The sequence below is a fragment of the Dendrobates tinctorius genome, unplaced genomic scaffold (assembly GCF_039654945.1).
Source record: "Dendrobates tinctorius isolate UK_male_01 unplaced genomic scaffold, ASM3965494v1 ptg000032l, whole genome shotgun sequence".
Lineage (NCBI taxonomy): Eukaryota > Metazoa > Chordata > Amphibia > Anura > Dendrobatidae > Dendrobates > Dendrobates tinctorius.
The window spans coordinates 2,679,592-2,699,405 of record NW_027361700.1 but is presented as its reverse complement, the minus strand read 5'-3'; the positions used below and the strand labels follow the sequence as shown (position 1 = coordinate 2,699,405).

Genomic DNA, 19,814 nt, shown 5'->3' with positions numbered 1-19,814 from the left:
CAAGGATTAATGCTGCCCCATATATACCCCTCATATGCTGCTCCACCATGGTTAATGCTGCCCCATAAATACCCCCCATATGCTGCTGCAATAAAAAAAATGACATACCTCTCCGTTGCTGGAAGCCAGGTGCCGGTGTCCTGAGCCCCTGGCCCCGGCGATATTTACCTGTCTCTGTTCCATTGCCATCCACCGCTCTATCTCCCGGCTCTCTGCAGTGACAGCAGAGGGCTCACACTGACTACGTCATCGCGCCCTCTGCCGTCAAAGCAGGAGGACCCGGAGACACAGCGGTGCAGGGCTTGGAATGGGGACAGGTGAATATTACTTTGCCCCATGAGTTTAATGAGCGGTACCATGTGAATGCAGGAAGCAGACGGCAGAGGAAGAAGCAGGGGGTGCAGAGAAGTGCCAGGAGAGGTAAGTATGATCTCTGACATCCTCGCTCCCCCTCCCCCGCCCACCCCTGGTATATGACTCGCGTATAAGCCGAGAGGGGGACTTTCAGCCCCCAAAAATTGGGTGAAAATCTCGGCTTATACACAAGTATATACGGTAATATTTGCCAAATGCTAGAATATTGAGAGAGGGAATGTTTTAAGGCATTTTTATTACTTACTGTAAAGTCAAAAGTTTACATACATTTCATTAGTATTTGGTACCATTGCCCTAATTGACCTAAAATGGGAAAGGTTTATTCTGATTTCATGTCAAATATTGAGAAAAACAAGCAGATGTGTCTTTTTATATAGTGTATGTAAACTTCTTGTTTCAACTGTATAACTGCATTATACTACTATGTGGTGCATTATACTACTATATATAATAACTATGGGGGTGCATTATATTACCACTATATATGACTGCGATGCATTATACTACTACCGTCTCCAAGACTATACACGTGCTGCGCCAATTCTTTGGAATGCACTTCCCGGTTCAATACGATTAATCCCCAATCACTACAATTTTAAGCATGCCCTGAAAATGCATTTATTCAGACAGGCCTACCGCCTCAACACAGTAACCTAATCTGTCCCTATTTGGCACAGCCAAAAGTTTTACCATAACCAGGTTCCCCGCATCATGTTCCCACATGCTTTATGCATCCATTAGCCCTCTGTGTCTGTACTGATACACACTTAACATTATGGCTGGTCCATACAATCAGGGCAACTGTTACCACCTACTTTTCGTGTCTACCTCTTTCCTCCTAGATTGTAAGCTTGCGAGCAGGGCCCTCATTCCTCTTGGTATCTGTTATGATCTATGTGATTATTGTTATGCTGTAATGTCTATTGTCTGTACAAATCCCCTCCGAAATGTAAAGTGCTGCGGAATATGTCGGCGCTATAGAAATAAAATTTATTATTATTATTATTACTATGTATGACTATGGGGTGTATTATGGGGTGCATTATACTACTATTATATATGACTGCGATGCATTATACTACTATGGATGACTATGGGGTGTATTATGGGGTGCATTATACTACTATGGATGACTATGGGGTGTATTATGGGGTGCATTATACTACTATGGGTGACTACTGGGTGCATTATATTACTCTGTCTGACTATGGGATGCATTACAAATCAAAATAAGGAAATGGTTGCACTCAATTACATTAAGGCATGTCAATGTGAAATACATGAAGTTTGAATATCATAATGGCTTTTAAAATTTAGGAAAAAACACATGAGATGCTTAGCACAAAATTTGGACAAAAAATGTGAGCCCATCCACCATCGTCAAGGTAATCTCATGAATTGGATGGGTCCCTGACCTAACTGCCCAGTGTGAACACTTAAAACCTTCAAGGAAAAAAGTGAGCAAAAATCCTGCTGAAACTAAGTAAATAAAAAGCAAAAAGTGCATTTAAATAATATAAAGTTTTTGGAATTTTTTTTAAACAAAAAATAGCATAAAAGCTATGGATACCAGGGGCTCACTAGTCACGCCCCCTTCTGAGCCCCCCAGACCGTGGTCCCGAGGTTCCACTCAAAAAATAAACGAAAGTGAACTTCACCACCTGTGCCTATGCTTCCTTTCGTTACAATAAGGCTAGTTTCACACTAGCGTTTATGAGCGCAGCGACGGCCTGTGGACGGCCGCCGCTAAGCCCCGCCCCTGCCACGCCTCCGCCTGTAGCTCCGCCTACCGGCGCAAGACGCTGCATGCGCCCTGCGTCCCCTATCTTTATCACTGGGGGCGCAGGCCGTGCGCAGTATGCGTTTGGCGGCACATGCGCCTTTTTGACGGTGCGCCGGCGCAACCAAACTGCAGCAGGTTGCGTTTGGCGCAGGTCGGCGCACCGTCAAAAGGACGCATGCGCCGCCAAACGCATACTGCGCACGGCCTGCACCCCCAGTGATAAAGATAGGGGATGCAGGGCGCATGCAGCGTCATGCGCCGGTAGGCGGAGCTACCGGCGGAGGCGCGGCAGGGGGCGGGGCTTAGCGGCGGCCGTGCGCAGGCCGTCGCTGCGCTCATAAACGCTAGTGTGAAACTAGCCTTACCTTGACGATGGTGGATGGGCTCACATTTTTTGGCCAAATTTTGTGCTTAGCATCTCATGTTGCCGTCAGCAACGATTTGGATTTATGGATCATGGAGTGAATTACCTTTACGATGGACTACTTGCTAGAGATGGGGTGCACCTCACGAAGACTGGAAAACATGTATTTGGAAGTCGCCTTGTTACACTTGTAAGGAGAGCTTTAAACTAGAACAACATGGGAAGGGAAGCAAAAGACCAGAAAAAGCCATACACCTGACAAATGCTATTGAGAACTCTGCTATTAGGAGTGGAAAGGAAGAACAAAGACAAAAGAATCTAATTAATAAAAATATTGGAGAAAGAGAAACCAATCACAAACTAAAATGTTTCTATACTAATGCACAAAGCATGGGCAACAAACAAGGAGAATTGGAACTACTAACACAGGAAAAGAAATATGATGTCATTGGAATCACTGAAACTTGGTGGGACAATACACATGATTGGAATACAAGACTAGAAGGATACAACTTATTTGCAAGAAACAGACTTGATAAACGAGGAGGAGGTGTCGCATTGTATGTTAGAAACGCGTATATCTGCACAGAGATTGAAGCTTCAGAGACTGGGAGTTCTGTGGAAACTGTTTGGGTAAGAATAGGACAGAACAATGGAAAGGACACCATTTTAGGCATTTACTACAGGCCGCCTGTGCAAGCTGAAGATATGGATGAACTCCTTATGCATCAAATGGCCAAGTTCTCCAAAAAATATGACATAGTTGTCATGGGAGATTTCAACTATCCAGACATTTGTTGGGAATCTCTCTCAGGCAAAACTAACAGGTCAAGGAAATTCTTATCCTCTCTTGCTGACAACTTTATCTTCCAAAAGGTAGGGGAGAAAACAAGGGGAACTGCTACCTTGGATCTAATCCTTATAAACAGGGAGGAAATGGCTGGGACCCTAGGAGGTAGCGACCATGCTATTTTAGAATTTTGGATAACTAGAGGAGGAAGACCTGTGAAGACTCAGACGTCAAGATTAGATTTCAGAAAGGCAGATTTTAAGGGATTCAGAAAGAGAATTGGAGGGATCCAATGGCTGGATATCCTTAAAGACAAAAATGTCCAGGAAGGATGGGAAATCTTGAAAAATGAAATTCTCAAAGCACAATTTTAACAATTCCGAAAAGAGGGAAGAATAGGAAGCATTTAAGGAAGCCAGGATGGATGAAAACAGAACTTAAGCACATGCTAAAAAGGAAGAAAAAAATGTTTAGAAAATGGAACGAGGGAGGCATATCTAAAGAAGAATATAATGCTGTCTGCAGAACCTGCAGGGCACAAATCCGATTATCTAAAGCTGACAATGAATTGAGGCTTGCAAGAGATGTCAAAAGCAATAATAAAGGATTTTGGGGATATGTCAAAAGTAAAAGAAAAGTCAAAGATGCTATAGGATTTTTACAGGATGAAAATGATGAAATGGTAAGACAGGATGTTGAGAAGGCCGAACTTTTAAATTCCTCTTTTGCATCTGTTTTCTCTCAGAAAGGAAATGTAACATCAACTCTTCTTCACAGAAAGATAGTGAGGAAACACTTAGCTAACCTAAATGAATTCAAGTCTCCAGGTCCAGATGAATTATACCCCAGAGTACTGAAGGAGATAGCAGAAGAAATTTTTGAACCCCTCTCCATAATCTTTGAAAATTCTTGGAGAACAGGAGAAGTCCCAGAAGACTGGAGAAGAGCAAATGTTGTTCCTATCTTCAAAAAGGGGAAGAAGGTGGACCCAGGCAACTATAGGCCGGTGAGTCTGACTTCTATACCAGGAAAGATCTTTGAACAAATTATTAAACAACATGTATGTCAGTACCTGGATAAGAATGAAGTTATTAAACAGAGTCAGCATGGGTTTGTAACTAATAAGTCATGTCAGACTAACTTAATTTCCTTCTATGACGGAATCACTGATTGGGTGGATCAAGGAAATGCTGTAGATATAGTATATCTTGACTTCAGCAAAGCATTTGACAAAGTATCTCATACAATCCTTATTGAAAAAATGACTAAGTATGGAATGGACAAGGCAACTGTTAGGTGGATTCATAACTGGCTTAGTGATCGGACCCAAAGAGTGATTGTAAATGGCTGCACATCCAGTTGGAAGAATGTCTCAAGTGGGGTACCACAGGGCTCTGTCTTGGGTCCTGTATTGTTCAACATCTTTATCAATGATTTAGATGAAGGAATTGAGGGTAAACTGATTAAATTTGCTGATGACACAAAGCTAGGAGGGATAGCTAATACTAGAGAAGAGAGAGAGGATTCAAAAAGATATAAATAAACTGGAGAAGTGGGCAGCAACTAACAGAATGGTTTTTAACAGGGAAAAATGCAAAGTACTACATCTGGGCAATAAAAATGAAAAAAGCATATACAGAATGGGAGGAATAGGGCTAAGCAACAGCACATGTGAAAAAGACTTGGGTATACTAATAGATCACAGACTGAATATGAGTAAACAGTGTGATGCAGCAGCAAAAAAGGCAAATGCAATTCTAGGATGTATTAACAGAAGCATACAGTCTAGATCACGTGAAGTCATTATTTCCCTCTACTCCTCTTTGGTCAGACCTCATCTGGAATATTGTGTCCAGTTTTGGGCACCACATTTTAAAAATGACATCAACAAACTGGAGCAAGTTCAGAAAAGAGCAACCAGAATGGTGACCGGTCTGCAAACCTTGTCTTATGAGGAAAGGTTGCAGGATCTGGGATTGTTTAGTTTGCAAAAGAGAAGACTGAGAAGAGACTTAATAGCTGTCTACAAATATCTAAAGGGCTGTCACATTGTAGAAGGATCAACTTTATTCTCATTTGCACAAGGAAAGACTAGAAGCAATGGGATGAAACTGAATGGCAGGAGACACAGATTAGATATTAGAAAAAACTTTTTGACAGTTAGAGTGATCAATGAGTGGAACAAGCTGCCATGAGAAGTGGTGAGTTCTCCTTCAATGGAAGTCTTCAAACAGAGGCTGGACAGACATCTGACTGGGATGATTTAGCAAATCCTGCTTTGAGCAGGGGGTTGGACCAGATGGCCCAGGAGGTCCCTTCCAACTCTACGATTCTATGATTCTATGTGTTTTTTTCCTAAATTTCAAAAGCCATTACACTATTCACACTTAATGTATTTCACATTGACATGCCTTAATGCAATTGAGTGCAACCATTTCCTTATTTTGATATGTAAGCTGTTTTTTGGTATGCACTTGTTCAGACTAGTTTTTGATGTGCCGGTCAGTTTTCTGTTACTTTTATTGAACTTGAAAGGGTTCAAAGGCGGGCTACTAAAATGATAAATGGAGTTGGTTCACTACAATACCCAGAAAGGTTATCAAAATTAGGTCTATTTACTCTCGAAAAGAGAAGACTTAGGGGAGACTTAATATATATGTACAAGTATATCAGAGGGCAATACAAAGATCTCTCCAATAAACTGTTTGTACCAAGGACTGTGACAAGAACAAGGGGGCATTCTCTTCGTTTGGAGGAAAGAAAATTTCTGCACCAGCATAGAAGAGGGTTCTTCACGGTAAGAGCAGTGAGGCTCTGGAATTCTCTTCCTGAGGAAGTGGTGATGGCCAACTCACTGAATGAATTTAAGAAAGGAATGGATGCTTTTCTTGAGAGTAACAGTATAGAAGGTTACGAATAACATAATATTATAGGTAGATGGTTGACCCAGCTTAGGGGTCGGGAAGGAATTTTTTTCCCTATGGAGAAAATTGGCTTCTACTCTGTGGGTTTTTTGCCTTCCCCAGGATCAACAATGCAGAACAGCTGCACTAAAAATAGGCTGAACTAGATGGACATAAGGTCTTCCTTCAGCCTTCAAAACTATTATACTATGTTACTATGATGCATTATACTACTATGGATGACTAAGGGGTCAGTATGGAGAGACATGGGGCAATAGGGAGAGACATGGTGCAATGGGAGGACATGGTGGGTCCAGAATGGGAGGAAATGTGGGACCAGGATGTGGGACATTATTACTGTAGGGGCTAATTAAAGGATATTATTTTGCGAATACTGTTTTCAATGTGGGGGAGGAGAGGTTCTGTTATTGTCCAGGGTGACACAGTCACTTTTTTCTTCATCTGGTATAGTGTAGAGGTTCCTTGTGTGTGATGGTACTATATTGTCTGATCATGATGTGGTGGTATTTGTCCCTTCTATGTGGTATGATTCATTCACTATGTGGTGGTGATATGTGGTCTGGTCATGCTGTGGTGGTATTTGTTCCTTGTATGTAGTATTATTTGGTCACTATGTGGTGGTAATATATGGTCTGGTCATGGGGTAGCAGTATTTGTTGCTTGTATATGGTATTATCCAGTCACTATGTGGTGGTAATATGTGGTCTCGTCATGGTGCTATGGTATTTGTTCCTTGTATATGGCATTAGTGTTCATTTTAAAAAATGTATGTGACACATTTCCTTAAAGAAACATGATTAAAAATATACCTAAAAAGAGTATTGGATATTTTAACAATGTTTAATAGTTTAGAGTCTACCTTGTCGTGGAGCCGGCTTAAAATTTTTTTGGCCAACATAAAAGCTGCTGGCTATGTATGTGATCTGGTGTTAAATGGGAACTGTTATTGTGTGATTGGTGAGGACATGGTGCAGAAGTGGAGTATTTCCAAGATTGGGTGGTGGGACTGTGGAAGGTTAGAGGCAGAACTAGGATGAAGCCTGGGTGGAGTCTCAAGGGAGCCCGAAAATATTGCCAGTATGGGGCCCTGAAATTCCTGGTGGCAGCCCTGCTTGTACGACAGTGATACCTAAGGGTAGACCTAGGTACAGCACTGATGGATTAAAATCTAAGCAAAATGGTATATTTGGGGTCTTATGAATTTTGACCACAATAGCTATGACTGAAAGACAAACAAGCTCAAACTGTGTAAACCTTCACCAATGTCCAGAATTTATTTGTATCACTGTGCACCAGAGAAGTGTGATATCCTTTATACCAGACACAAATGGCACATAGGATTTGAGGAGGTATCTGAAAGGATATGGCTTAGCATATGCTCTGAAACCTTTGGGCATCTAAACCACTGCTAAAAGTTAAGTTTTTACTCACACTTTAGTCAAACTGCCTGGCACACCCTGTATATGATTCATGTAAAGACCTGAAAAAGCTAATTATAATAAAGAGAGCGTTTAACCACTTCACTAACACCTCTCGCTATGTTTGCACATCTTGAGATAATGCTGTAATGTCTCATAGAAGCACAGCTGTGAAAACAATTACATTATGGTTATTAATCCTGATGTATCATGGTGTCTACCTATAAGATGCGTGGGTGCAACTAAGTGTATTTTTGCCTAAGCTTAAATAGGAAAGTGTAATCTAATTGCACTTCTGTATATAGAGTCTTCAATTAAGTGTCATTAGCGGTGACGGATATCGTGAAGGCAGCTGTGGTATGTGTCAGTCAAGGACATGTTAGTAAATGTTTTATTGCTACATTTATAAAAAGATGAATATAAAGAAAATCTCCCGGATTATGTTAACATGTCCAGTAGTTAGCTCCATTTCTGGATCATATTTGGAACAACTAAAATAGATCTGTGGACAGAGCGGTATAAAGAAGGAGAAGCTGAACAGAATGATATTTATTTATTTTACTCACTTATATAGCGTTATTAATTCCACAGCACTTTACAGACATCATACTGTTGTGACAGGGTCACTGGCATGGTATATGAGGGGAGATACAGTATGTGTCACTGCCCATAATGGTGTCAGTGATGTGAAACCATAATTTTTTCCTCCAGCACTCTACATGTTGTGAAAGTTAAACTTAAGTTGCATACATGTTGCATATAGTCATGTGCTCACGGCAGAGATTAAGCGAGAGCTCCAGACAGACAGTGAGTGAGTAGAGCGCCACGCGCCCGGATAGTCAGAAGACTGCGCTTGTGCAGAGGAGTGTGTGCCAGGGTGCAGGGCCCCATGGTACTAGTACAAGTACAGCGACACGATCGCGCAGCCTCACGCTGAGTGCCGTGGCGATCACGTGCGGTTGTCAGCTGCTGTATGTAACAGCTGACATCCTGCAGCAAGGCCCACGATCGGTGCTAGCACCAATTGTGGGCATTTAACCCCTCTGATGCCGCTGTCAGCACTGACAGCGGCATAGAGAAGAATCGCACAGGGTGGGGGCTCCCTGCGCTCTCCCACCGGTCGCATTGTTCCGGTGGTCTCCATGGAGACCCCTGGCTCCAAGATGGCCACGGGGTCCTGCAGGGAGGTGGCTTGTGAGTGCCTGCAGGCGCTGGCAAGCTTTCTTCACTTCCTGTCAGATTGCTGATCTGACACTGTGCTATGCAAAGTGTCAGATCAGCGATCTGATATGATATAGTGATGTCCCAACCTGAGAAAATGTTATAAAGTAAAAAAAAATTGTAATGAGTAAAAAATATTTTTTTTTTAAATTCCCCAAATAAAGAATTTTTTTTTCCAATAAATCCATTTATTTATGTAAATAAAAAAAACAATTAAAGTACACATATTTGGTATCGCCGTGTCTGTATCGACCCGCTCTATAAAACTGTCCCACTAGTTAAACCCTTTAGTGAACACCATAAAAAATAAGAGGCAAAAAACAATGCTTTATCATCCGCCAAACAAAAAGTGCAATAACATGCAATCAAAAAGACGGATATAAATAAAAATGGTACCGTTGAAAACGTCCCACAAAAAACAAGCCACCATAAAGTGCCATCAGCAGAAAAATAAAAAAGTTATAGCTCTCAGAATAAAACAACGCAAAAATAATTATTTTTTCTATAAAAACATGGATCGCAGCAGGATATGTCTCAGTTTTTTTATTTTTCCCGTGACAAAAAAAGTCAAAAAGCATATTCACTGTAATGGGTCCTTGATCTACGGTATCTGCAAAAATGATAGACAGCACGCATAACAAAAAATATGATGTGTGAAAGCCCTTATTGGTAGAGTTGGGAAATTAGATCAGGCACTTAACCAGTTATGGCTTTACCAATATAGAAAGCGAACTGTATCTAACTGTATCTAATTCTGGCTGTATCAACAATCTCAAGGTTATAAGTCCATCTCCAGAGATCTTGATGTTCCTTTGTCCACAGTGCATAACATTATCAAGAAGCTTACAAGCCATAGCACTGTAGCTAATTTCACTGCAGAGAAAAATTGATGAAATTTGGAGCACAGGATATTCTGGATGTTGGATAAGCAGCCCCAATCAAGTTCCAAAGAAATTCAAGTTGTTCTGCATGCTCAGGGTGCATCAGTGTCAGCATGAACTATCAATCAACATTTAACTGAAGTTAAATGTTACGGCAGAGGACCCAAGAACACCCCATTGCTATCGCAGAGACACAAAAAGCTAGACTGCAGTTAGCCAAACTGTACGTAAGTAAGCCAAAATCCTTCTGAAAAGCGTCTTTTGGACAGATGAGACCAAGATGGAGATCCTTGTGAAAACACATCATTCAAAAACAAAATGAGGCCTACAAAGAAAAAAACACAGTACCTACAGTCAAATATGGTGAAGGTTCAAAGATATTTGAGGTTGCTTTGCTGCCTCTGGCACTGGGTGCCTTGACTGTATGCAAGTCATAATAAAATTTGAAGATTACCAAAAAAGTGTTGCAATTTAAGGTACTGTCACACTTAGCGATATCGCTAGCAATATCGCTATAACTTGTGACGTTATAGCGATATTGCTAGCCATATCGCTGTGTGTGATACTTTCCTACGACCCACTCCCCCGCTGGTTATCGCTGATCACGCGAGAACATCCTGGTCTGTTTCTCGTCGTCAGCTTCCTGCGGCGCTTCCTGTGGAGAGATGAGCGACGAGCGTGGAGCCGGGCAGGATGATGTCAGGATCGCCTAGTGTGACAGGTAAGTAGCAGCCCCCGAGCACTACGATGTCGCTGGTGAGATCTGCCTGTGCGGCAGCTCACTAGCAACCACTTAGCGATGCACCAGCGATCCTGACCGCGTCATATCGCTGGTCGGGATCGCTGGTGCAACGCTAAGTGTGACAGTACCCTTAGTGTCCAGTGTCAAAAAGCTGGGTTTGTGTCCTAGGTAATAGGTCTTCCAGCAGTATAATGACCCCAATCATACTTCAAGAAGCACCTAGAAATAGATGGAAACAAAACGCTGGAGAGTTCTGAACTGGCCAGCAATGAGTTTGACTTTAAATCCCATTGAGCACCTGTGGAGAGATCTTGCTGTTGGAAGAAGGCACCCTTTAAATATAAGAGCAATTTACAAAAGAGTGATTCAAAATTCCAGTTGAGAGGTGTAAGAAGCTTGTTGATGGTTATAGGAAGCAATTGATTGAAGTTATTTATTCCAAAGGGTGTGCAGCCAAATACTAAGTTGAGGGTGCTAACAATTTTGTCTGGCTCATTTTTGGGATTTTGTGTGAAGTGATGTCCAATTTGCCTGCTTTCTTTGTTTTAACATAGTAACATAGTTAGCACGGCGGGAAAAAACATTTGTCCATCCAGTTCTGCCTATATTCCGTCAGAATAAATCCCCAGATCTACGTCCTTCTAAAGAACCTAATAACTGTAAGATACAATATTGTTACGCTCCAGGAAGACATCCAGGCCTCTCTTGAACCCCTCAACTGAGTTCGCCATCACCACCTCCTCCGGCAAGGAATTCCAGATTCTCACTGCCCTAACAGTAAAGAATCCTCTTCTATGTTGGTGGAAAAACCTTCTCTCCTCCAGACGCAGAGAATGCCTCCTTTTGACCGTCACCTTCCTTGGTATAAACAGATCCTCAGAGAGATATTTGTATTGTCCCCTTAAATATTTATACATGGTTATTAGATCGCCCCTCAGTCGTCTTTTTTCTAGACTAAATAATCCTAATTTTGCTAATCTCTCTGGGTATGTCGTTTCCCCATGCCCTTTATTAATTTTGTTGCCCTTCTTTGTACTCGCTTTAGTTCCATTATATCCTTCCTGAGCACCGGTGCCCCAAACTGTACACAGTACTCCATGTGCGGTCTAACCAGGGATTTGTACAGAGGCAGTATAATGCTCTCATCATGTGTATTGTGAGAATCATGTGGGAATAGTGGATGAGGGCAGGTATATCTCGCCCAGATTCCTTTCCTATGTGGCCTAGTCTGGTCAGTATCGCACCTGCTTGCTAATGAATAATGGGAGGTGGATATAAAAGGATGCCAGGTGGTTGTGTGAGTGTCTCAGCCTGGGAACACAGAGAGCCTCTCTGTGTGAGAGACACATGTGAGTGGAAGCAGTGCCCACGGCAACTGTGGTTTGGCTGGACGGGAGAAGCCCGCCAGTTGGTAGTTAGGTTGTACTTTGTTTAGTTAGTGCCAGACAGGCAAGGATTTGTTTTATTTTTTTTCTTTATGTATTGCTTTCACCATTAATAAACCTGACCCAGAGTCAGTTATACCCGAATCCCAGCTCTGCGCCTGAGTTTTATGCTGAACGCACGTGACCTTTGACCCCAGCAAAGGCGACCCCGGAGTGTTTTATCAAATTGTGGTGGAGAACGCGAGCACCACGTTGCAAGCATGAGCCCTGAGGAAATGGGTAAGCCATGGAAATCCTACGACGGCAGATCAACTGGTGGATCTGGTTGAACTTTACTCCGTGGCAGAAGGACTCCGAGACGACGCTACCCCACCTCGTTCTTCATCATCTCCACGTGGAACCGGTAAGACTGTTCCAGGGAGTAGGGGAGATGGAAAAATCCCTAAGACAGTGGGGGAGGAAAACGGGACTGCCCGCACTGCGAGGCCGAGAGTAACGAACTATGGTCTAAGCAAGGGGCCCGTTAGGTGTTTCCGCTGCCAAGAGATGGGACATATTGCTGCGAACTGTCCGGTCACTACTGAACCCATGCAGTGCGACGTCACAGACTCTAAAAACCGCATGTCTATGGTTGCACGGGTAGTGAGTGTGAATGCCGGTCAAAAGGATGTGGAAAAACACTTGTGTGATTTAACTGTTGATGGCAAAAATGTGGTGGCATTGTTAGACTCGGGAAGTGTGGTGACTCTGGTGAAGGCCAGTCTGGTGTCAGCCCCGACTGGACCATCAGACAAATTTTCGGTAACGTGTGTGCATGGAGACACCTGTTCGTACCTCACCACGGTCATATGCATTACTACTTCCTATGGGTCTGTGCAACATAAAGTGGGACTCGTCCCGGCGTTATTGCATGATGTTATCCTGGGCCGGGATTTTTCCCACTTCTGGCAATTGTGGGAGAATCAGTTGATGCCCTCGGGTAATAGTGTACATGATTCTTCTCCCAGGGAGCGTGTGGGTCTCGAACCCCTGGAAGATGTCTCCCCGGAAGACTCGGGGGAAGAGTCTGCGGGAAATGACCTGCAGTTCCCGTTTTCAGTTATGGCGGGTGATACGGAGGAGACCGGGGAAGAGGAGGAGGCCTACAGCCGTCCACCTCCCCGTTTGCCGGATTTAGAAGTTCAGAAAGATGACTTCCAAAGTGAGCAAATAAAGGATCCTACCCTTTCTCAGGCTAGGACAAATGTAAAAGTGATAAATGGGGTACCCGTAGAACCTGGCTCTAGGCTGGCATATCCTTACATGGTTCTGGAGAATGATTTACTCTATCAGATAGAGAAAAAGGGGGAAGATACGGTGCAACTATTAGTCGTGCCAAAACCCTACCGGCGGCAGGTGCTGGACCTGGCCCACGGACATGTGATGGGAGGTCACCTGGGAGTCCAGAAAACCACCGAAAGGATATTACACTGTTTTGTTTGGCCAGGCATGCATCACGATATTCGTGTATATTGTGAGTCTTGTCCTGACTGCCAAGCCTCTGCACCTAAGCCCCGGTTCTGTAGCCCTTTGGTACCCCTACCTATTATTGAAGTCCCGTTTGAGAGGATTGGGATGGATTTAGTTGGGCCCCTTCCACGGTCTGCACGTGGACACCAACATATCCTGGTCATCTTGGATTATGCCACTCGTTACCCGGAGGACATCCCTTTGCGTAACACGGCCACCAAGACGATTGCCAAGGAACTGGTGCATGTGTTTAGTCGGGTCGGTATACCAAAACAGATACTCAAAGACCAGGGGACCCCCTTTATGTCCAGGGTAATGAAGGAGCTCTGCCGATTGTTACAAATCGAACCGTTACGCACATCCGTGTATCACCCTCAAACTGACGGGTTGGTCGAACGGTTCAATAAAACGCTGAAGCAGATGCTGAGAAAGGTGATAGACAAGGATGGGAAGAACTGGGACTATTTACTTCCGTATTTGCTTTTTGCCATCAGGGAAGTACCCCAGTCTTCCACGGGATTCTCGCCTTTCGAGTTATTGTACGCCCGACGTCCTCGCGGACTGTTAGATGTTGCAAAAGAAACCTGGGAGGGTCAGGTCACTCCGTTTAAAACAGTGATAGATCACGTCACACAAATGCAGGACCGTATTGCGGCTGTTATGCCTATCGTCAAAGAACACATGATACAGGCTCAAGGAGCCCAAAAAAGAATCTATGATAGGGGCGCCAAGATCCGTACGTTTGCACCCGGAGATAGGGTGTTGATCCTGGTCCCCACGGTGGACAGTAAGTTCCTGGCAAAGTGGCAGGGCCCCTTTGAGATTAAGGAAAGAGTTGGTGAAGTAAACTACAAAGTATACCAGGCAGGTAAACAAAAACCTGAACAGATTTATCATGTAAATCTGATAAAACCCTGGAAAGATCGGTCTGCCTGGTCAGCGGAGCTGGCCCGTCCTGTCTGCTCGCATACCGTACCGGAGGTACGGGTTGCAGAGACTCTCTCGGAGCGGCAAAAGACTGAGGTCAGGCAGTTTCTACTTCACAACCAAAAGTTTTTCTCAGAAAAACCCGGGCAGACTATGCTAATGAAACATGACATCGTAACGGAACCTGGTGTCACAGTTCACGTAAAGCCCTACCGAATCCCGGAAGCGCGCCGTGAAGCCGTTTCCCGAGAAGTGAAGGCAATGTTAGAGTTAGGAGTCATTGAGGAATCGCACAGTGCGTGGTCCAGCCCGATTGTGCTAATTCCTAAACCGGGCGGCACCATCCGGCTCTGCAATGACTTCAGGAAACTGAATGCGGTCTCAAAATTTGATGCCTATCCTATGCCCCGGGTCGACGAGTTAATAGATCGGTTAGGAAAAGCCCGGTATATTACGACCCTAGATCTAACAAAGGGGTATTGGCAGATCCCTCTGGCTGAGGCTGCCAGAGAAAAGACGGCATTTGCTACGCCGGAAGGTTTATTTCAGTATGTGTATATGCCGTTTGGACTGCACGGGGCACCGGCGACCTTCCAGAGACTGATGGATCGAGTCCTGAGGCCACATAGGCGGTACGCTTCGGCCTATTTGGATGACATTGTCATTTACAGCTTGGACTGGGAGACTCATCTCCAGAAAGTACAAGCTGTGATTGACGACCTGTGGGAGGCAGGTCTAACCGCGAACCCCAAGAAATGTCACATCGGGCTAGAAGAAGCCCGGTATTTGGGGTATGTAATTGGGAACGGTGTTGTTAAACCCCAGGTTGATAAGATTCAGGCGGTTCAGGACTGACCACAACCTGTCAACAAGAAGCAGGTGCAAGCCTTCCTGGGGATCGCCAGCAATTATCGCAGGTTCATACCCAATTTTGCAGCCATCGCTACCCCCCTGACGGATCTTACAAAAGGGAAAGACTCCGTCATGATTAAATGGAGTTTAGCGGCTGAAGAAGCCTTCTATAGCCTAAAACAGGCACTTTGCTCTCAGCCCGTACTGGTGACTCCGGACTTCCGCAGCGAGTTTGTGGTACAAACGGATGCCTCTGATACCGGTATCGGGGCCGTACTCTCACAAGTGAGGGACGGAGTGGAACACCCAGTCCTCTATCTCAGCAGGAAGCTGAATAAACACGAGCAAAGGTATGCAGTCGTAGAAAAAGAGTGCCTCGCCATTAAGTGGGCTTTAGAGGCCCTCAAATATTACCTGGTGGGCCGAAAGTTCAGGCTGATCACTGACCATGCCCCTCTCAAGTGGATGCACTTGAACAAGGAACGGAATAGCCGGGTGACCCGGTGGTTCCTTGCCCTGCAGGCCTACACTTTTACGGTGGAGCACCGCCCAGGGGTACAGATGGGAAATGCAGATGCCCTGTCCCGAGTGCACTGTTTGGCGGGTGTCATTGCTCGACCGGAGTGGTCTGAGCAGAGGGGGGGGATATGTGAGAATCATGTGGGAATAGTGGATGAGGGCAGGTATATCTCGCCCAGATTCCTTTCCTATGTGGCCTAGTCTGGTCAGTATCGCACCTGCTTGCTAATGAATAATGGGAGGTGGATATAAAAGGATGCCAGGTGGTTGTGTGAGTGTCTCAGCCTGGGAACACAGAGAGCCTGTCTGTGTGAGAAACACACGTGAGTGGAAGCAGTGCCCACGGCAACTGTGGTTTGGCTGGACGGGAGAAGCCCGCCAGTTGGTAGTTAGGTTGTACTTTGTTTAGTTAGTGCCGGACAGGCAAGGATTTGTTTTATGTTTTTTTTTTTATGCATTGCTTTCACCATTAATAAACCTGACCCAGAGTCAGTTATACCCGAATCCCAGCTCTGCGCCTGAGTTTTATGCTGAACGCACGTGACCTTTGACCCCAGCAAAGGCGACCCCGGAGTGTTTTATCACAGTATTCAGACCTTTTTTAATGCACCTCATGATCCTGTTTGCCTTGGCAGCCGCTGCCTGGCACTGGATGCTCCAGGTAAGTTTATCATTAATTAGGATCCCCAAGTCTTTTTCCATGTCAGATATACCCAGCGGTTTCCCATTCAATGTTGTAAGATAGAGCTCACTGTTTGTGTTGGGGGACACTCACTTGGCTGCAATATTGAGGCACACAGAAACACTTTCTTACTTAAACAATCCAATGCAGTTTATTTACACATCATAAACCACACTGTAGGTCATGTTACACATCACAGACCTAACTCATAGTCCAGAGCACTTACAGGATATGGCTTTAATTCGCAGTCCCTAAGCATGCTGGACCTCTCTGTCCAGTGACAGTGGGCGACCGCACGCCAAACTGTTCAGTAACATCCACGGAACATCACAAGCACCAGTTTGTGGAGTTATCTTACAGGAGCTCCTGCTCCACAGACTGACCTCCTGTCAGTTCTGGCTCCTGGGGAAGCTGTCGAACTGGGATCACCGTCCCTGTGTCCAGTGCACTACCAACAGTTCAGATCCTCAGGAGGAAGGTAGCTCCCCAAGTGCAGTGCCTTCTCAGACTCTGCAAACATACGTGGCCTGTCCGGGTGCTTTTCAGGACATCCGTCCTTCCTGGGACCATCTAACACAAAGGCCTCACCTGGTGTTATTCAGGGATTCGATCCTACTCCCAGGATCTCCCAACACACCGGCCTCACCAGGTCCAAAGTCTACCACGTGCTCTTCAGGGAGGTAGCACACCTTCCAACACATAGGCCTTCCAGGACCTTCCACATGAACCAATCAGGTCCATGCACTCTTCTTCTACGTGCGCTTCTACTTGGTAAAAACTGTCAGCTCGCTCTTTCCACATGCACATTTCCTTGGTCAGTTTGTCAACTTGACCCTCTAGTTGTCAGGTGATAATGGTCAAATTGGAGAGCTTCTCCTCTTTCTCTAGCTTCTCAGAGGGTGCAGTTTGTTCAGCCCCTTTCCAGCCTTTACCCCTACGGCGACGGGAGGAGGAATTGCCATTTAGACCTGAGTCAGTCTTACTGCACTCCTTTCCACTGTCGTCACCGTATGAATGGGAGTCACCACCACCCATATCGGTCAGCCTGTAAGCAGCGGTCCCCATTTCTAACCGTGTTGGACCCCACTCCCAGAGCTTCCCCATCTTCAACGGTCACACATTCTGATATGACTACCAGCGTCATCCTGCTTTCACCTTGTGGAGCACTGTCATTTACACTGGGTCCGAGCTTCTGTCTGCCAAGCATTGTCCTCCGCCCCCTAGTGTTTGCTAATGGCAATAACACGTCACAGTCACCCCCGGTGCCTGTGTCACACCCCAAAGTTTGGTAACCGCTCAAGCCGCTCTCTGTTCGGGTGTCAGCTCCACTCTTTTTAATTACCACATCACTATTAGTCCCACTGTGGTACACGTCAGGTGACATCATGTCCGTAAGTTGGGCAGACACACCCTTCCCTCTGGTCATAATTTCGGGCATGGCTGCTACCGTGATGTCACTAAGTTGGGCCTGTACACCATTTCCTTGGGTCATGCCTATCTTAGGACTGTCAACTCTAGGGGGTGCTCTCTCCACACCATTACCTCCCATACACATTATTTCTATAGACACTTTTCCAATTGTCCACCAGTCCCACAGGGCTTCCAAGTCCCACCCTATTACCATAGTACACAGTAAGTCCGGGGCTACCGTCACTTCATGGTACGTGGAACCCTCAGTCGTGTCAATGTAGAGATATGCTGTCAAAGGTTTTTTATCGTAACCACCAAAGCCATTCACACTCGTCCCCATCCCAGGTGACATAGAACGTCCAGGAGGGGTCCTCAGCACAGACATCCGACTCCCCGGGTCTAACAATGCCATCACTCATTCTCCATCCAACCAGAAGGGGCACTGTAGTGTCAGTTCACTGACCGAACTATCTACAGTATAGCATGGGCCTGCATAGCAGGAACTTCGCTGCTCCCGGCTACAGTCCAATGGCGCCTTTCCCGCCGCCTCTTTTTTTGCCACCACCCCAATTTGGGTTACCACCCCCTTTTGGGACTCCACCCGCTTTTTGGCAACCAACCCTGTATGCGTTACTCCCTCCTTTTGGAACTCCATCCTCTTTTGGGCAATCATCCCTGTTTTGGGTCACCGCCCCCTTTTTGAGACATCACCCCATTTAGGGACACCACCCCTCTCTGGAGTACACTCCGTGGACTCTCCCACGGCACTCTCAGGTCCGAGTTCACACAGTCCCTTATGTCTTTCTGGGGCTGGTACAGGCCCTTTAAGAGGTTGCACACTCTGGACCTCTGATGCCTTTATGGCACCTCATCAACTCCTACTGGCACTGACACAGCTCCTGCTGTAGCCACAAACCACCGGCACCTCCGGCTGCCGCTCACAAGCAGCTGCTGGTGTCACTGCAGCTCCTGCTGCTGCAGAACCTCTTGCTGCAACTGTAAGTGCAGCTCCTGCTACCACAAGGCCCTGCACGCTTCCGCTGCGCCACCTTCATCGACCCACCGATCCAGAGTAACCTTTGTAACCCAGCCGAGTTACAACCAGACGCTTGTCACCCTCGTGACCCCGCTGAGCCACAGCAAGTTGACTTGAGGAAAAAAAACTTTGTGACCCCACTGAGCCACAGCAAACACCTCACATGTGCATTCTGAACCGTTGTCTAGCACCATATGTAAGATAGCGCTCACTGTTTGTGTTGGGGGACACTCACTTGGCTGTGATGTTGAGGCACACAGGAACACTTTGTTACTTAAATAATCCAATGCAGTTTATTTACACGTCATAAACCGCACTGTAGGTCATGTTGCACATCACAGACCTAACTCATAGTCCAGAGCACTTACAGGATATGGCTTTAATTCGCAGTCCCTAAACACACTGGACCTCTCTGTCCAGTGACCGTGTGCGACCGCACGCCAAACAGTTCAGTAGCATCCACGGAACATCTCAAGCACCAACAGTCTGTGGAGTTACCTTACAGGAGCTCCTGCTCCACAGTCTGACCTCCTGTCAGTCCTGGTTCCTGGAGAAGCTGTCGAACTGGGATCACCATCCCTGTGTCCAGTGCACTACTGACAGTCCAGATCCTCAGACCGAAGGTAGCTCCCCAAGTGCAGTGCCTTCTCAGACTCTGCAAACGCAATAGACAGGCCTCACCGGGTGCTGTTCAGGGATCCAATCCTACTCCCAGGATCTACCTCACCAGGTCCAAAGCCTACCACGTGCTCTTCAGGGAGGTAGCACAATTTCCAACACGCAGGCCTTCCAGGACCTTCCACACGAACCAATCAGGTCCATGCACTCTTCCCATGTGACCAGACCTCAGACACACAATATGGTACGTGACCACACCAACAAGTGAGGTATGGATCACATGGTCATGACCTCACTACAGGTCCTTTTACACACAGCCAGACACATACAGGTTTTATCTTGGGCGTTCAGACACACGCCCCTGGGTGGGTTTGTAGG

General features: G+C 45.6%; 1 long non-coding RNA gene across 1 annotated transcript in view; it reads left to right on the top strand.

The window, feature by feature from the left end:
* Positions 1-286: 286 nt before the first annotated feature.
* The window catches only part of LOC141086671 (uncharacterized), a 43,032-nt gene continuing 23,504 nt past the window's right edge, over positions 287-19,814 (top strand). Inside the window, exon 1 of the long non-coding RNA XR_012231631.1 lies at positions 287-420. This is a non-coding gene — a long non-coding RNA (uncharacterized lncRNA). The remainder of the gene's footprint in view (positions 421-19,814) is intronic.